Here is a 16,887-nt window from a genome sequence, read left to right on the forward strand (position 1 = left end):
CGGAGTGATCAAGAGCAGTGTTAACTGTCTTTGGTTCAACTTTTGATACGAATGAGTTAAACATGCAGAATTCGACTTTTGAAAACAAGGAAGTCTATTTTGCCTTGAGTTGCGATCGAGTCAGAACTTTTTCAGATACATCACCAACAACTTGAGAGACAGGATGATCTCTGGTCCATTTGGTGAGAGGAGGGTAGTTTGGATCAAAGGTTGGATCTAATTCAGCGTTTATCATTTCTTCTGGTTCGGACTGGCTTTCATAGTCGTAAGACATATCAGCATGCTCCCCCTCGATAGATGATCTTACAGGAATGTCTTGAGAATCTTGAGCTACAGTGGTTGCTTGTGGTGCTAAGCTTTCGGGCGTTGATGCACCTTCGGATGGTGAGGCACTTTCGGTTGGCGAAGTGCTTTCGGTTGGCAAAGTGCTTTCGGGAGTAGTTTGAGACCTTAGCTCCCCCTCAACTTGTGAGCTCGACTGAGATGATGATGGTGGATCCTCCCCCTCGACTGAAGCATTGGGTGATTGAGGCTCGTCTGAACTTGATCCTCCTTCATTCATTCTCCTTGCAGCGTCTTCAACAATTTGTTTCATGTGATCTACCTTGTTGTCCGCTGCACTGGCTTCAGAGAGAGTGGCCTTCTCTGGTTCATCAAATAGCTCCATGAACTTCTCGAATAGATTAGCGATCGATGCTGTGACTTGGCCAGTTTGAGGAAAGATTTCCCCAGCTGTGTCTTCGTTGGCCCTTAGCTTTTTGACATAGCTATCATCAAAAGTCACGTAGTAAGTTTCTTCTATTCTCCTCGAACGCTTGTTTAATACTCTGTACGCTTTAGAAGTAAGAGAATAGCCCATAAATATCCCTTCGTCAGCTTTGACATCGAACTTGTTGCGGTTTTCTTTAGAATTGAAGATAAAACACCGTGAACCGAACACATGGAAAAACTTCACGTTTGGCTTCCTGTTGTTGATGATCTCATAAGGAGTGAGAGAGAAGCGTTTGTTGAGATATGACCTGTTCTGTGTAAAACAAGCAGCAGAAATAGCATCAGCCCAAAAATAAAGAGGTAAGGAAGCGAAACTTAGCATGGTTCGGGCTGCTTCACACAAAGATCGGTTTCGTCTTTCGACAATCCCGTTTTGTTGAGGTGTGTAGGGAGTTGAGAAGTTGTGACTAATTCCCTTTTCTGCCAGGAATTCTTCGAATTCTCTATTTTTGAATTCCAGACCATTGTCGCTCCTGATGTTGCGAACGACCTTCTTCAGTTGTACTTCAATCTGCTTGATGAACACCTTTAGCTTATGAGTCGCTTCAGATTTAAGCTTCAGAAAGAACACCCATGTAAAACGCGAAAAATCATCAACAATAACAAGAATATACTTGCTACCACCGATGCTTTCGATAGATGATGGACCACACAAATCAATATGAAGTAATTCTAGTGGTTCAACAACTTTAGTGTTTATTATAGATGGATGACTTTGACGACTCTGCTTCCCCATTTCACATGCAACACACAAATGATCTCTATCGTACTTGAGCAATGGAAGACCCCGAACATGGCCTCTAGTGACAAGTTTGTTGATGTCTTTAAAGTTGAGATGAGAGAGCCTTCGGTGCCACAGCCAGCTTTCGTCAGATTGTGCTTTTGATAACAGGCAGATAGCTGGGTTTCCTTTGATGGGTTTGAGGTTTAGAGGAAACATTTCGCTTTACGCTCCGATTTGAGAATAACTCTTTTCGTCTTTTTCTCAATTATTTCAGAACCCTCATCGTCGAATAAGACTTTGAGACCGGTACCTCCAACAAGCTGAGATACACTGATGAGGTTGTGTTGTAGTCCTTCCACGTATGCAACCTTCCTTATCGTGAAATCACCGTTTGTAATCATTCCATAGCCTTTTATGGTGCCGAAGGAGTTGTTTCCAAACTTGACGTTTCCACCATTTGAAAGAGACCGGTATTCCCTTAGCTCTTCCTTCCTTCTTGTCATGTGACGCGAGCAGCCACTATCAATGTACCATTCTTCGTCAAACTGCTCGTCACTGATAACCTGCAAAAATTAAGCATATTTAGGAACCCAAAGCTTCTTGGGGTCCACGTGAGCCTTTCATAGGAACAAGAATAGTAAGAGAGATGTCAACTAAATATGTTCTTTTTATTAGTGTTGTTTCATCTTTCTCTTTGATGGTAAAAACTTTAATTTTATTGGGATTCGATGCTTTCGGTTTTGACTCTGGTTTAACCACTGAAACCTTCTGTTTTCCTTTTTGTTCAACTGATGATTGATATTTTTGAGAAGGAACAGAATGAAATTTAGAACGAGGTGGAGAAGAATTGGAAGAATTAGAAGAATTAGATGAGTTAGAATGAGAGGGTTTAGATTGAGATGACTTCTTGGTTGAAGACTCTAGGTGACCCTTTTGCTTTTGATCATTGGTGGGACCGACCTTAGAGTTTTGATCTCTTTTGTTCTCAGAACCGAACCTTTGCTTTTGATCATTGGTGGGACCGACCTTAGAGTTTTCACTTGGGGATGTGACTTCTTTTGTAGGAGTTTCATTTTCTTGAGGAACATCTTTCGTACCACTAGTACTTGGCACATCGAAGCTATCAGGTTTATTCAAAGGTTCTGGCACATATCTGCCTTTGCTTTTCCATGAAGTTCTTTCAGATAAACCTACCGTTTCATCAGCATTGTTAATGGGAGCTAAGCAGAAGAATTCGTCACAGCCATCAGCATTGTCTTCGTTTACAATAGCTGTGAGCTTAGCAGTCTGATGTTTGGTTACGCCTGTGACCTTGTACTCCTGATTTGGAGTGGTTCTTACTTTCTGATATACTACTGCCTTCTCTGCAAGAATCGGGGACTTTTGTTGGGACATACGAGCGAACTCCACTGAATTTTCTGAAATTAGATTCTTGTGGTTTTCAGGTTAGATTTTTACAAATTCTGAACAGTCAACCGTGTCCTCTACAGAAATTTCGCTCATATTGTCATCCTCATTAAGCTCAGATGCATTTTCAACATCAATTTTATTTTCTGAGCTCAAGTTGGCGTTTAAAAAGTCAAATTTTTGTATGGTTTCGGTTCTCAGTTTCAGTTTATCATTTTCATCCAAAAGGTTTTTAAGCATGTCCTTATGGTCCTTGGATTTAATGAAAGATTCGATTTTGTCCAGTCCATACATGTACGTCGGATTCACATCCTCAGATGAAATAACACTTTCACAATTATACGCTTCAGCATCAATTTCATCCTCCTTAAACTTAAGGAAGGGCAAAATCATGCGGTGAATCTTTTGTCCTATTTCACAATCCAAATGAAGCTGAGTAATATTAGTGTAAAGACGTTTAGCAATCAGACAAAAAACATTTCGCTGTTTCAAAAGCTTTAAATTGTCTCTTTGTAAATAAATGTTTTCATCTTTTGTTTTGATTAACTCCGACTCCTTCAGTTCTATCCACATGCGCCGTTCCTCACTCTTCGAAGACACCCTGCTTAATTGGTCAGTTAGGTTAGAATTGGTGACTCGAGTTTGAGTTAAACTACTATCTAGATGAGAGATTCTTGAATTAACACTTTTTAATTCTTTTTCATATGAGCATTGTGGGACTTTAAATGAGACAAAAACTGATTGTACCTTCTTAATCAGTTCATCGAGCTCGTTGAACTGCACGCTGAGTGGTTTGGCTGTAAAGCACAAGTTCTGTTGCTCCTTCGTGTCATCATTCCCACCATCAGTGTTGTATCTCCTCATCTGAGATACATCGGATACCATCAAGCATCTTCCTCCACTGCTTTCTTCTTTCGCCACATAATCCTTTCAATGAGAAGGCTTCCTCACTTCATCATCTTCAGAGTCGGTTGACCAGACCTCCACGCGTCCGAACTCATCATCAGCTACCGAACCCTGCACAATTAACGCATTCATAGAGGGGTTAGCAGTAGATTTCTTCTTTCTGATCTCATCTAGCTTTTTCTGCAGCAAAGCTTCTTCATCCTTTTCCTCATCCTTCTCTGCCATCTTTTTGAGGACACAATCCTTTGCATAGTGGTTCTTTCCTCCACAATAGCAGCAGCTTACTCCGGAATCTCCTTCAGCCTTCGGTTCCTTTTTTGATTCTTCAGCCTTCGGTTCTTCTTTGACCTTTTCTGAGCTATAACTCCCCTGCCAGTTTCGGTTCTTGTTAGTGGGGAATCTCTTTTTGATGAACCTCTTGGGGTTCGACACCATCATAGCAAAATCCTCAGAAGTGAGATCATAGTCCTCCAAGTTGAGGTCTTCTTCATCCATCACAACTTTACTTTTGGACAGGAGGGCCAACGAACCTAGGCTTGAAACCACACTTTTCTCCTGTAGCACGATCTTTTCTTGAGATTTTAGAATGCCCACCAGTTTCGCCAAAGAATATGATTTAAATTGCTCGTGGGCTTTAACTGTGGACACAACTGCTCTCCATTCTGATCTGAGACCGTTCAAAAATGTAACCTTCTGCTCAATAAGCTTCCTTTCGATGTCATGTTTGATCATCTTGCTAAGAAGATGATTGAAGCGATCGAACGTTTGAGTCACAGTTTCTTCGGCTCCTTGCTTGAATTCACCAAACTCAGACAAGAGTAAGGTTTGAATGGAGTGTTCAAGATCTTCATCTGTAGAGTACAATTCACGTAACCCGTCCCATATTTCTTTTACCGTCGTGCATGAGCTCACCAGCCTGAAAGTATCGGACTGAAGGGCGAATCTGATCAATCTTAACGCTTTGATATTGCACTGAAATTTATCTTTTTCGTCTTGCGCAATATCTTTAACATCTTTCAGAAGATCATTATACTCCTTTTGAGTTTTAATAATCCTTGAAGTTGCTGAATGAGAAAAGGGTCCAGAAACGATTGCTTCCCAGATGGGGTATCCATTATCCTCAGATCCTATAACATAATCTTCAAAGTGATGCGCCCAGACTTCATAATCATGGGTGTACAGGATGGGAATCTTCGTTGTTGATCCGATGCTGTTTGAAATATTAATAGGATTGGATTGCGACTCGTCCATAATTGATCGAATAACCTGTTCAAAGATCAGACTTGTAATATATCAAATTAGGGCAAAATAATAAATATCGAGATACGTCAATTATGAGATGACGGCTCAATAAATATCAATAAATGCGGAATAACCCTAATCGAAACCTTTTTCACAGAAAAGAAGTGTATCGATTACACAGCCTCCTGCTCTGATACCAATTGATAAGTAGAAAACTAACTTGAAGATCGATTAGATCTATAAAACAGGTAAAGAAATAAACGAGTAAACAACAAGAACATAATAATGGATCAAAGATGTCGAATGATTAATAATCAATCCTCAGAAGAGCTCGATAAAGAACTTCTACTGTAGAGGATTAGGGTTTACAAGAACGATGAAGAAAATCTGTAAAGCTATCGTAATGCTATAAATTGTTTTAAAATCGTTAACCTAATATGCATGCAAGCACATTATTATATACTAACCCTATCAGCTCACGGTTGGACAGGCCCAAACCGGAGTACAAAACTTGGACTATTAACCGAGCCCAATGACGCAACACAAAATAAATCTGCTACCCAACATTTATCAAAGCATTTCATCAAGAGATGCATTTTCATTATATAATCAAAACTCGGGATGTCATGTTCCGATACATACCATAAAGCATAAACGATAACATTACAAGTCATTCAACAAATATATACATATACAGACTTGTAAACAAAACAACTCGATGATTCATCCATCTTACGCCCTTGCGCTACTCCCTGTAATACAAATAAAACTGAGTGGGTTAGGCTTGGGAGCCTGGTGAGCATATAGGGTTTTCAACCCACAATAAATAGATTATATTTAATTTCACCAACCAATCACTATCCCGATTACCCATTCCCGTTATCCTCACTTTACGTCCCTAAAACAACATCTATCTCAAAGGACCTAATCTAGGATTTTCATCGGGACGGACATTACTGCTAAGGGGTTTCCTCAACAATAGATGTCCTAAAGGCAACCATGAGGGGGATAGAGTACACCGGTGAACACATCGTTTACAACACCTATAGGTTATGAACCTGCTAGCGTTCCACAAGACTGTCTAGAAGGAGTCTGTGGTCGTTATCCATACTCCGCTAAATAACTAGATCAACAACAACAACATCGAGGCCTCTCATGTGTTTATTACACACTATCTACCCATGTTCTACCCAACATATTAGTAGATAAAAATATATATTTTTATACATAGTTTAAAACCTGTATAGCATTTTCATTCAATATATATTCCACATAACAGATGAGGCACACCCACATAACATGTATCTCATAGAAAACAAATCAGATCTATGAGATTGAAGAGAGTGAATATACGTTCACGCACATAACAACAAAATTATACACAGAACATGTATTTCGTATAAAATACTTCATAATTATGCGTTAGAAGAAAGTAACTACACACTCACTTGATCAGAAGATGATCGGACAACACTACGGCTTGTAGAAGTAGTATTCTTCGGCAGATCTAGAAGATCTTCACAAAAACCGGACTCCTCACAGGCAGAGCTTTGGCTCGGGAATCTTACTTCTCGGGATCTTCGGGACCTCGGGACTTGCTTCGGGGCTCGGGAATGATACCGGGGCTTTGGGACAATTCTTGCACGAAAAACGATGCAAAAACACGAGAAAAATGGAAGAAATGAGCAATAAACTCGGTTGCCCTCGACCTCCTTTTATAGGGGCTGGAAGGTCGAATTACGCTGGGCGTAACGACGATAAGATCGCTGACTCCCCCCACTTCGGATAATATCGGAATATATATATATATATATATATATATATATATATATATATATATATATATATATATATATATATATAATATCGAAAATATTTAATAAACTTCAAAAATTCATAACTTCCTCATACGAACTCCGTTTTCGACGTTCTTTATATCCACGCGTAGGTGAGACTACGATCTACAACTTTCGTTTAGACTCCGTCGGCTAATTTTGAATTTATTTTTATTATTTATTTTTAGTTGGTCAGGATAGGAAAATTGTGTTATAAATTCATAACTTCTTCATCCGACGTCCGTTTTCGCCTATCTTTTTATCGTTTTACTCCTATTAACGAGACCTTCGATTCTCATTTAGATTGTTTTGGCTAAAAACCGCTCGATCTCAAATCGAGTATTCGGGCTGCATACTGCTAAGTCGAAACTTCGAAAAATCATAACTTCCTCATACGAAGTCAGATTTGGGCGTTCTTTTTATGCAAGCTCTTGGTTTAACGAACTCTACGACTTTTGTTTAGATCACTAAGGCTAAATATTGTTCTAACGTAAAGTTCACTTTTTACGTCATTCAGCGTTGTCGGTTCTGTCGCGAAACTTCGACAGGTCATAACTTCTTCGTTATAACTCGGATTTCGGCATTCTTTATATCTTCGGAATCCTTGTTTCGACCACTACATCTTTATGCAAAGATATTGGGATTATTCTATACTTCAAATTTGACGCTTATTTTATTCTTAATTCATTAAATTATATTAATTAAGAAAATAAACACATAATTCACATAATTCACATAATACTCAAATATTTCATCATTAATACTTCAAAAAGAGTTACAAGGGTTAACCTAGACTATTACATCAATGATAATGCCTAGCCTGGAAACGCGGGCGTTACAGGAGATAATGGTGCAATAGGTGTTGATGGAGTATCTGGTGTGTACTCATCTAGATCGATGATGGTTGATGTTTTCTCAGTTTGAACCGTTGTGGGAGTATGTAGTGGTGAACAGTGAATATGCACGGATGGAGAGATATAGAGGAGAAGACTTGGTTGTAGCTGCATTCGATTCGTTAGCCAATAAAAGAGATAGGTCATAATTTTGTATATGGTCATTTGTAATTGTTAGTTCTGACTGAGGAAAAGAAGTGGCTTTTGATACACACGATGGGTTAGCATGACAATCTGAGGAGGCAAAAAGGAACCGAGATTCGTCAAAAATGACATCTTGAGAGATGTATATTTTTCCCGTGGTTCTATCCAAGAATTTGTAGCTTTTGTGCATAGAACTATATCCAACAAAAACACTTAATTTTCGACCGAAAATTAAGTTTGTGAGTATTGTGTTTCCTTAGGCTTGGCCAACATATACAACCAAAGACACGAAGAAAAGATTAATCTGGGTGGACTTGTAAAAGTCGTGTGATTGGTGTAGTGTTGTTTATGGTACGACTAGGCATATGATTTATAAGGTAGCAGGCAGTCAAGAAAGCTTTGTCCCAATAACGAAGAGGAAGAGATGACTGAGCTAAAAGGGCTAGATCGGTTTCAAATATGTGGCAGTGTTTTCGCTTAGCCACACCGTTCTGGTGTGACGTATGAGGGAAGGAGAAACGATGATCAATTCCAATTTTTTGAAATTACTTGTGGAGACGATGATACTCTCCACCCCAATCAGACTGAACAGTACAAATTTTAAGGTTTAACAAAAGTTCAATATGGTTCGGAAATTTATAAAAAACTTGTTCGACATCAGACTTGTGTTTTATGAGATAAATCCAAGTGTATCTACTATAATCATCCAAAAAACTAACATAATATCTAAAACCTCCACTTGACACTTGAGTCGGTCCCCAAACATCGGTATGAACAAGCTCAAGTGGAGAAGAGGTGACACGAACAAAACTATTGTAAGGGAGTTGACGACTCTTTGCACGTTGATATGCATTACAGACAAACACATCATTATTAAAAGAACAACCTAATTTATTTGAATTAAAAATTGACTTGACGACCGTTGGAGTGGGATGACCAAACCGCTGATGCCATTGAGATGAAGAGACCTTGACACTTGATAAAACTTGACGAGAGGAGCGACTAACTGGAATGGGATAAAGACCTCCTTTGCTTCTACCGAGTAGAAGTGTTCTCTTCGTGGCAATGTCCTTAACAAAGAAAACATTAGGGTAAAGTTCAATAAAAAATTATTATCAGAGACAAGTATTTGAGTGGACAAAAGATGTTTGTTAAGATAAGGAACATGAAGGACATTTTTAAGAACTAAAGGCCAAGACAAACTCGGAATTTTTGAGTGACATATTTGCAGAATTGACAAACCTGCCCCATTGGCTAGTTGGACTTGATCTTTCCCATGGTAACGGTCTTGCATAGTGAGTCTATCGAGATCGCTAGTAAGGTGGTCTGTAGCTCCTGTGTCAAGGTACCAAGCGGTGTCGGGATTATAGTTTCCCATGGTCACACTGTTTCCACTTCGGTTCTCCTCAGCTTGGTAGGCATGGCTAAACCTATTCCTGCAATTTAATGCACTATGGCTAGGTATACCACACACTTGGCAACGTGGTCCATTATTGTTTCAACCACGACCACGACCACGACCATAGCTGCCACGGTAGTTTCCTCATTGGTAATTGTTGTAGTTGCGTCGGGAATTGTTGTTGTTGGATTCCTGTCGAGATACGTTGTTGGCTGAAGAAGTGAACTCAACTGTGTTGCCCATGGTTGTAGCTTGTGCTTCATGTGCAATTTGGTATGAATAAAATTCAGGAAGGGTAACCTTCCGTTCATTTCTCAGAACGGTAATCGTTGTAAACAGGTCACTGTGTCCTGGTCCTAGACCTGCGAGAATGTACCCAATGAATTCTTCATTGTTCATTGGTTGACCAATATAGGCAATGGTATCAACGAATCCAACCATTTTCTGATAGTATTCGGCAGCACTCATGTCTCCTTTCTTGGTGGTTGAAAGTTGTATGCGAATCTAAATGGAATTTCGCCGATGTTGAGCCGAAAACATGGTGTGGAGAGCAGTCCACAATTGTTCTGATGTGTCGATACAACGAATGAGTTAGGGAAGAACGTCCTCAGTCATAGAAGATAACAGACCTCCGATGACGGCTTGGTCATGAATCACCCATGTTTCATAGTCGGGATTGGGTGTTATTTTTGTAGCTTCAATTGTTTCTTTTCCGGCAACACTAGTTCCGGTGGTCAATGTGGCTGTAGGTGCTGGTGTAGTGCCATCTAGATGTCCAAAGAGTTTGACTCCGCGTAGGATAGGAGTGACTTGAGCCTTCCATAGCAAGAAATTAGTACGAGTCAACTTTCAAGAGATAGCGGTAACAATGGTGGATGATTTTATGAGAGAAGCCATTAAAGAGATACTATTTGATAGAAGGTTAGGGAGTCGATGCTGGAAGAAGATGGTTTTTTTTAGATGTAGGGATCACGGCTCTGTTACCAAGTTAACTGAAGTATTTTTCCATGAATACCCTTAGGTATATATATATATATATATATATATATATATATAGATAGATAGATAGATGATTACAACAATAGATCCTAAGATAATGGATCTCATCTATATCTATACATTAAATCATATTTGATATCTAAACAGTTAATTCTTGTCTTGTTTACAAGATGAACTGTGCATTTATATGAGTAATTTTTTGTTCATACCTTTACTTAAACAAAGCTATTAAGCTTCTCTAGATATTGGATCTATGTGATGAATTGAAGATAAATAATTTCATAAAAACAAATTACGAGGAATCCGAGCTCACATGATTGGAATCCTAGGAAACAAGGATTTATGCAAGGTAAAACAGCTAATTATTTGCGCTAAAGAACTAATTGCATCTAGAAACTAATTTCTAAAAAAACTATTCACATCTGTCGCTTGGCACGGGTAGATGGCTAGTACCTTAATAAGCATTTAGCATCAAATGCTGAATTTTAAGAGGTACAAACCATTACTTCATCATGTAGAATAACTTTATGCATTAAAACATTAAAGTCAAACATTAAATTTCAATTGTACGAATGATATAGCACCGAGTACAATTATTCAATTCACAAATATCCATAAATATTACAGATGTTTGAGTCAATTGTGCTATATCTAAGTCTTATACCTTATATCTTATCTTAAACTAAACAAACTCAGCTTCCAAAATAAAGCTCGCATAGAATGAGTTTGACCCAGTTGAGTTTCTTGAATCCGAGATGTTGGAAAATATATGTGGATTATGGCCAGTCTCCACAATATTTGGTGTATTTCTATTCCATCGCCTTCATCTCCACACTTTTTCTGGTTTGTATGACTATCTCGACCCTTTCTTCTCCTTCATCTCCTACGTCTCTTTCTCTCTCTCTCTCTCTCTCTCTCTCTCCCCCCCCAAGAAGATGATGGGTTTTGGTCATAAGACATCCTATGTGCTCATACAAACCCTAATGCTTGGATCTAGGTTTCTCTATTGTACATGCTTTGAATCCAAGACTATAAACCCTAATTCTAGCATATGGAAATCAATATTAACTTTGGAAGGCTTAGAGTCACAAGTGTCACTCCTCTAATGGCTCACAAACACCATAAGCAAGAGGATGAAGAGGAGAGAGGTTAGAGGCTGCCCAAAAACGTGTGAAACCCTAGCAAGAAGCTTCCCCACGTTTTTTGAGCCTTAAGGGTTCTATATATAGTGAGGCTATTAGGGTTATCTAACAAGGAAACCCTAATTTGGTTGCTTAAGCCCTAAGCAACCCATAGACTCCTTTAATCAAGCCCATGGACGATTTCCTTATGGGTTTCCCCATAGAATTCGTCCACCCCTTGATTCAAGGCAATCCATGGCCCAAATTGCAATTATCTTATAATTACAATTCTAGTCCCTTAAGTTTAATTAATCTCTTTTAGTCACAAAACTAATTACCAATTAATTATTGACTAATATTAATTAAACAATATGATTTCTCCTTTAATATATTATTCCCATAATATATTAATAAATCATATTTAATCCTTTCTCTCCATAATTCATCCTATCAAGTTGCTTTGGTGAACGCAACCCAAAAGGACCATGCACCATCGGGTCAAGTACATACCAAAATGGTTATGGACTTAGACACTAATCCAACAGAAGACACAGGTAATACTCAATGTGAAGTCTTAGGCTTCTATCTCACATACACTCGATCGTAGGGAAAATCATCTGTAGAGTGGAACGATCCTCAAGGCTCCATCGTCGCACCGCCTGTTTCTCACTCTCTTTCCTGCCACAAATGAAACGATCATGAAGGCACCAACAGTACACCCTCTCTCTCTCTCTCTCTCTCTCTCTCTCTCTCCACACACACACACACACCACTCACCATCACGATAATACACCATAATGAAACCTGAATCCTATGTGTAAAACCAAAAAAACAGTAACTCTAAAAGCCACAAAACCTTAGATCTCGAAAAGGTTAGTTATATCCCGATATCCTAGATATAAAATCCATTTTTAAATCTGTCAATTACTATATTTTAAATCTGTCAATTAATATATTTTAGTCTAAAAAATATACTATTTTATAAAATTGAACAAACGTTAACAAATAATAATAAATTTATAATAATATTCATTATTTATTTATAAGACATGTAATTAATAATCAATATTAAAAAAATAAAAAAAAATCTTGGTTTTTCAAGTAAATCATTTGTGGTGAAAAATATAAAGTTTAATCAAACCAGCATGTCTGTTGGATCCGTTAGCCATTTGAATTTGAAACTATTCTCACTGAAATGATTCTAATCGTCATCTCAAAACTATTCGTTGTTACAAAACCGCCTATAACAATATGAATTTGTGTGTTTTCCTTAAAATATAATATATTTCCGAGTGAAACTAATTTCTGAAAAAAAAAAAACTATTCGTACCAGTCGCTTGACGCGGGTAAACGGCTACTATATATATATATATATATATATATATATATATATATATATATATATATATATATATATATATAGGTTCAGGTTCATTTGAAACCATGCTAATTTTATGAGACCGTGAAACCAAATCTAAAAATAATTTTAAAATGAAAAATAAAAGGAAAAATCCAAAAACTCTTTTTTTAATTATTATTTTCGGAACTTTAATTACCTAAAAATAATAAAAAATAAAATAAAATAATTACCGTTTTTTTTAAAATACGTGAAATATTCTAATAGAATATTACACTGTAATTATTCTAATGTAATTTTTAGAATGTTAGAATATTATACTAGATTTCTCAAATATATTATTCTACTAGAATATGTAAAAAAATGTATTTTTTATTTATTTATTTTGGTATTTGTTTATTTTTTTGGAAAATATAAGTTCCGAAAATAATATTTGAGAAAAAAAAATTCGAAAATTTTCAATTATTTTGCGTTTTAATTTTTTTTTTTGTTTTATCACCAAATGAATAGCTAGGATTACGTCTCACGGTCTCACAAAATTAGGCCGTCTCACATGAACCTCTCTCTCTCTCTCTCTCTCTCTCTCTATATATATATATATATATATATATATATATATATATATATATATATATATATATATATATATATATATATATACTTTAATTTTTAAATAAAAATGGAAAAAAATAATAAGGGCAAATCGGTCATTTTATGTATTTTTAAATAATTTGGACCACATTCACAATAAAATAACTTTTTTGGACTAGCAACTCCAAACTTTTTGGACTAAAGTCCTAATTTTTGACAAACCATATACACCAAATTTATAAATTTGTCATAAATTTTAGTAACTGGACCATAAAATCTTGGTAATTTTGAAGGCCTTTATTTTTTCCTCCGTGCCTCATATTTACCTGGACCAATCTGATTACAAGTAGATTAAACGCCAACATATTGTAGACTGTTAAAACAAATTACAATTTATTAAAAAGAACAAGGAATAATAAATATATCATGCAAGTAGAAATATCAAACTGATCATGATCCGTAACTAAAAGTTATATATATGACACAAGTTGCATGCACAGTCACAATATTTGTGTCCATGGATAGTTGAATATATAATATGTTGACTAATATTGTTTGCTTTTATTAGACAAATAACAATCATCAAGATCAAGAAAATGAGATTTATGAACACGTTAATGCAGTGTAAATTTGCCATGATCAAGAAGATGGGTATAAATAAATCACTGAAGTTTCGGCCATCTAAAGTAGGCAACAGGACACACCTAACAAAGAAGACTTCAGTAATGTCCAGACGGCAGTCCAATATAGAAAGAAACAGGTAACCTCTCGCCATTAAATGTTCTTCACAAGCACGTGCAAATACCATCAAAGAACAAAGATGATAGATGGCATACTGACCTAACCACAAGTCTAATTTCAGTCCCAATGAATTTCATGTGTTTATAATATAACGATACAATGTGATGGATAAACGGATATGATAATAGACATGTCATTACAATCCATCATATGTTAGAAATGAAAAAAAATCATATTTTTCGTATTTATATTAATAAATATGTAGTTTTAACTTTGGTTTACGATATTTAATTATTACTAATGGATTTCTGTTTAAAAAAAAATAAAAAGTTCAACATAATAGAATTTTATTAAAGCCAAAATAAGGTAAAAAGTTAAACATAAGCCTTAACGAGAATAATCACACATATACAATGACATAGTATTTACACAACAAGAAAAGTTACTATAGCGACCCCAATTTTAGCTACGACACACGTTTAGCGATGACATTGGTGTTGTCGCTAAAAGGGGCGTCACTAATAGTGATTATCAGCAATCGGTGTGAGCAACGCGATAAGGAATCATGATCGTCCTACGATTTTTGTTTGATCCAACGGTTATGGTTTGATCATCATACCGATCAATAGCGACGACAACAATTGAGGCGATACCGCCACCGCTAAAGCTCCCCCAGAAAGCTCGTGATCTTTTCCCTCCAACTGGTCGCCACTATTCCCTCCAACTGGTCGCCACTATTTATATATGTAACATTTTATGTGTATGTGCTTCATTTGTTACGCTCAAATCCTGGTAAGCTTCCCTTTCTACCCTTTATTTGTAATCCTTGCAACTTAGGCCCTTTCGATGGGCGTACCTAGATGGTACGCTAGGCGTAAGGGGGCGTTAGGCGAAATGATGACGTTTTGGGAGTACGTTGGACGTACTTTGAGTACGCGGGGCGTACTTTGTCTAGACATAAACCCTAATCTTTAGAGTTTGGACCATATATATTGAATCTTAAGCTCCATTCCATCATCCCATTTCCAGCCTCCATCAATAGAAATGTTCCTTTTTGCAAACCCTAGCCCCATTGTTGCAGTTTGAAGCTTAAGAGTGTGTTTTTGGGTATTTCAAAGGAAGAAGAAGGTGGTGGTGAAGCATGAGAGCTTGAAGCAAGAATGGATATGGAAGTCTTGCATCATTCTAAATCTCTAGAAGGTATAAAGTTCATACCTTGGTGATTAACTTGATAGATCTTGTATGTATGATGATATTATGAGCTTTTGTTCCCAAACTTTTACCTTCTTATGCATGGCATGCTATAGAACATATGGGTTGTCCTTTTGGACGTTTTTACATGTCTAAAGTCATAAAAATGTGATCGTGGTCTCTTGGTTTCCCCCATGCAAGTTATTAAGAACTTTACTGGTTATGAATAGTTAGGGTTTTGTTGTTGGGTTCGACTTAGGCATGTAGATACATAAAGTTGGAAACTTTATGGTTTGAAGTGACATTTGGGACTAGATCTGAGACTTAAACAAAGTGGCTTTAGGGATTAAATCCTTAAAAGTTGGTTTGTTAAGTCATTGCGTACACTAGGCATACCTGGGCGTCTGCTGAGTGTACACTGCATGAGGCCTGATTTAGATTGTGAGTACATCGGGCGTATGTGCCGAGTAAGCCGTGTAATCAATATCGGTTGACCAAGTTTGACCATTGATCGTTGACTTTTTGACTAAGTTTGCATTGGGGACTTTTGGAGTATTTTGAATTATCAGTATGTAATTGGGTCCCAGTTGATTGTTTAGGCGAGCGGTAGAGCCGGTGTGAGTGTGCACTCATCCTTTTGATGTGAGGTGAATTCTCTCACTATGCCAATGGTTCTAATGCACCAAGGCCGGACCATTTATTGAATTTATGTGTACTAGGATGTAGGATTGCTATGATAGTTCTATGTGTGGTTTGTCTGTGTATATGTCGACATATGGATGGTTGGGTTGAAGCCACGTTCCAACAAACCCGATATGGTTGGGTTGAGACTGGAGGTCAATGAACCCGGTATGGTAAGGTTGAGGCCACATGCCAACAAACTTGGATTGTTGGGTTGAGACCATATGCCAACAAACCCTAGATGGTCGGGATGAGGTTTTACTGATTTGTGTTTTAAACCAACAAACCCGATATGATCGGGTTGAGGTCAAGGACCAACAAACCCTATTGCATGCTTATAGTGTATCATTATTCTTTTTGGTGTAGGTTATTTTAAGAAGCTCACTAAGTTTTTGCTTATAGTTTGGATTTCAATGTTTTAGGTACTTCTGATGAGCAGGGAAAAGTGAAGGCGTGATTGTACACAGCATTCCGGAGTTTATGTTGATTGATACTCTGGTTCGATACTTTGACTTATTATGATTTGTAAACAATGTTTTGGTAACTTATAGATTTATGGAATTGTGTTTTCAAAAATGAAAATTTTACTTTGATTTTTGGGACGTTACATCATTGTATGTGTATTTGGTATAATGAATAATATATGTGTGTATAATGTATGTATATGTATGCAAGATGTGTAGTAAAATGTGTAATGTAGTGATTAATCTATGTATATGTGATTTGTATGTAATCTAGAATATATGTGTGTATAATGTATGTATATGTGGGTAACCTCCTTCGGTGATGATCCGAGCTCGATTAATTATATAGGCATATTTGATAAGGTGTTAGGTGCTCGAAGGGACATGTGAGAGGCATCGGGCCTAAACCTCCTTCCGCAGC

At 37.2% G+C, this 16,887-nt stretch overlaps 1 long non-coding RNA gene across 1 annotated transcript in view; it reads left to right on the top strand.

The window, feature by feature from the left end:
• The window catches only part of LOC145070919 (uncharacterized), a 33,815-nt gene extending 17,154 nt beyond the window's left edge, over window positions 1-16,661 (top strand). Inside the window, exons 2-3 of the long non-coding RNA XR_013690145.1 lie at window positions 14,013-14,149; window positions 16,425-16,661. This is a non-coding gene — a long non-coding RNA (uncharacterized LOC145070919). The remainder of the gene's footprint in view (window positions 1-14,012; window positions 14,150-16,424) is intronic.
• The last annotated feature ends 226 nt before the right edge of the window (window positions 16,662-16,887 follow it).

This window comes from Lactuca serriola, chromosome 8 (assembly GCF_051521515.1).
Source record: "Lactuca serriola cultivar US96UC23 chromosome 8, Lser_US96UC23_V15, whole genome shotgun sequence".
Taxonomy (NCBI): Eukaryota; Viridiplantae; Streptophyta; class Magnoliopsida; order Asterales; family Asteraceae; genus Lactuca; species Lactuca serriola.